The sequence below is a fragment of the Austrofundulus limnaeus genome, unplaced genomic scaffold (genome assembly GCF_001266775.1).
Source record: "Austrofundulus limnaeus strain Quisiro unplaced genomic scaffold, Austrofundulus_limnaeus-1.0 Scaffold510, whole genome shotgun sequence".
Classification (NCBI taxonomy): domain Eukaryota; kingdom Metazoa; phylum Chordata; class Actinopteri; order Cyprinodontiformes; family Rivulidae; genus Austrofundulus; species Austrofundulus limnaeus.
Genome location: NW_013952912.1, coordinates 372,332 through 375,651, shown reverse-complemented (window position 1 = coordinate 375,651; position 3,320 = coordinate 372,332).

The following is a 3,320-nucleotide window of genomic DNA, read 5'->3' as shown; positions in this document are numbered from 1 at the left end:
ATGGTGTATAATGATGTGATTGTGATGCTGTATTTCTGAGTGTTTTATGTGCTGCAGAACAGGAACCTGCTGTAAAACATCAATTATGCTGAGTCAGGCTTGATTTTTTGTAATCTTTTCCTGTTAAATCAATAAATCAAATCAAATCACATCAATTTGAAGGTACTTACATCTAAATCAGGTGAACGATGTACGCATTACATCAGTTTGTATATTTGCCTCCCATTAGGGGTGGGCGATATGATCAAAATTTTATATCACGGTATTTTCAACATTTTCACCGGTTTCACGGTATTTGACGGTATTTTTCTTTTCATCACAGCTCAGCTGATAATAAAATGTACAAACCCTGCTCATGCATGTCAACTTGTACGGATTGTCTGTAAGTTATAAGGATTTAACGTCATTTTGCAGGTATACTGACGTATAGAACAATCTCACGGATCTTTTCAAGTCTTACGGATTTTTTCAAAACCTGATTTTCAAATTTATCTTACATGTCAGAGCCTATAGGATGATTTAAAAAACCAATAAACAACATAAGACAGCCATCTTTTAAACTGTTCTGCCGCTAGAAATATGTTTTGAACTTTTTCCGCTCTCCTCTCCTCTCCTGCTGCTGCTCAGTGGGCGCTTTCATGTCCGCAGCCGCCCCCCGGCCGCGAGTTGTACGGATTTTTGAGGCTTTTATACAAGTAAACGTCCAAAGAGGTTGACACGTATGCCTGCTTATTGACTTTTTTCTTTTACTGTAGCTCTGTCTGTGTCTCTGTTTCCCTCCTCTGTGCCTGTTCTTCTCTGACTGGTGGTTGGAGACAGTAGTCATGCATTTTGTTCCAGTCGTGAAGGAGGAGGGTTAAGAAAAGATTATGATCGCGTTTATTGTTTTATGTTATTTATTAAAGCTTATCAGTACGACTCACCTTGCACACCAGTCAATTCCAACTCCACTACGAACTACTTCCTGCAGGCTTTTCACAATAGAAGCACGTTAAGTCTCCATCAGCATAACGTCTCCATATTAACTAACTGCGTTAAATCTAACTGTGCACGTCACTGAAGAGGTGTTTACTACATTCAGCGACGGCGAAAACATGATGTTTTTTTAAACGTCAGTCAATATAAGCAGTGGAATCGCCACCCGCAGCTGCAACTAGCTGCTCCAAACATTAGCATGCTAACGCTCATAGCGGTGCAGCAAGGAAAAATGTCTCCCGGGAAACAACAGTTCACTGGCAGCCGTGACGAAACGTTCCGCTATTTAAACCGGAATGTCCGGTATTCAGAAAATTCATATCATAACAAAAATAAAAACTGGTATTCGGTACAAAACGGTATACCGCCCAGCACTGATATGTAWAATATAATTTCAGTGTGTAATATCGGTAAATATCGGTTATCGGCCATAACAGCAATAATTATATCAGGTATCGATATCGGCTGAAATTTTCACATCGGTGCATCCCTAATTTCAAGTGCAATACTTAGCAAAGAAATTTTYAAAAATTAACAAAGACATATCAAAGATTTCACTCTGCCTTTCTGTATTAAACAGCTTTTATTTAGTGCTGGGCGGTGTACCGTTTTGTACCGAATACCAGTTTTTATTTTTGTTATGATATGAATTTTTTGAATACCGGTTTAAATAGTGGAACGTTTCATCGCGGCTGCCAGTGAACTGTTGTTACCTGGGGGACATTTTTCCTTGCTGCACCGCTATGTGCGTTAGCATGCTAATGTTTTGAGCAGATTTTGCAGCCGCGGGTGGCGATTCCGCTGCTTGTATTGACTGACGTTTAAAAAAACAACCCGTTTTCACCATCGCTGGATGTAGTAAACACCTCTTCAGTGACGTGCACAGTTAGATTTAACGTGGTTAGTTAATATGGAGACGTTATGCTGATGGAGACTTAACGTGGTTCTATTGTGAAAAGCCTGCAGGAAGTAGTTCGTAGTGGAATTGGAATTGACTGGTGTGCAAGGTGAGTCGTGCTGATAAGCTTTAATAAATAACATAAAACAATAAACCCAATCATAATCTTTTCTTAACCCTCCTCCTTCACGACTGGAACAAAATGCATGACTACTGTCTGCAACCACCAGTCAGAGAAGAACAGACACAGAGGAGGGAAACAGAGACACAGACAGAGCTACAGGAAAAGAAAAAAGTCAGTAAGCAGGGTTTGTACATTTTATTATCAGCTGAGCTGTGATGAAAAGAAAAATACCATCAAATACCGTGAAACTGGTGAAAATGTTGAAAGTACCGTGATATAAAATTTTGATCATATCGCCCAGCTCTACTTTTATTACAGCAAGATATAACAGACACACACACACCTACCTTTGTACCGGCTGCTGTGTTAGCTTCCTGCTAGCTGTGAGGTGGTCTTTCCTCTCTTGTCTTGGCAGTAAAAGGGGATAAATGTACATTTCCCTTTTGTACCTCTGTCTTTCATTTCTGATGCTGGCTCTTGAATATCCTCAGGTTAGAAATGCCGATTACAAACACAAGYRTGAGCTTTTAAAGATAAGTTTTCCCTGTAATGCTATGATCCTCTGCTGTCACCTCCTCATCAAGAGGAAAAAGGATAAAAACTAACTACTCGATCGTACCTACTGGTTAGTGGACACAACGACACACAACAGAACTCACGTTTTATACCAGTAGATCACAGATGCTTTAACTTTTGTGACTTTTTCATGGACTAGTACTAGGAGCTAACACTAAAAACATAGGCAGTAAGCAGGGAGTGGAAGGGAGGAGCGTGGCAAGAATTTTACCAGAAATATGTCATTAATGACCGTGGCATATAGGCTATTGTGTCCTCTTCAGCTCAGCCAGTTAATTTTGCCAATCCCCAAAGAGTAGTCAGTTGAAAATAAATCTGCTTTGTCCAGGGGCAGAGCTAGGGGGTGGCCATGGCCACCACAGACAAATCTTTGACCACCTCATTGGCCACCCTGCTGTACACACCCCTTACACAGTCAAACAACCTTTAGGGGTGTAATAATCCTCCTGAACCGTAGGTGGCAGCGTTTAACAGTTTGAAACATCCCCAAGCTCAAAGAAGTGACAAAGAAGTGATTGTTTTCTTTATATACAGAACATATGTCTATGTAATCTAACTTATGGTGACAAATGTTTTTGTTTTCTGTTTTTTGTCACCATAACACAATGTCATTTTATGTTACGAAGGCTGCATGATGCTCTGTCCCTTTTGATTATGAGTAGACCTATTTCTAAATCAGAAAAAGTGAAATGCCCATTTAAATTCACTGTTGGTGGTTATCAATATTGCACCTGTTCATTGGGTAAA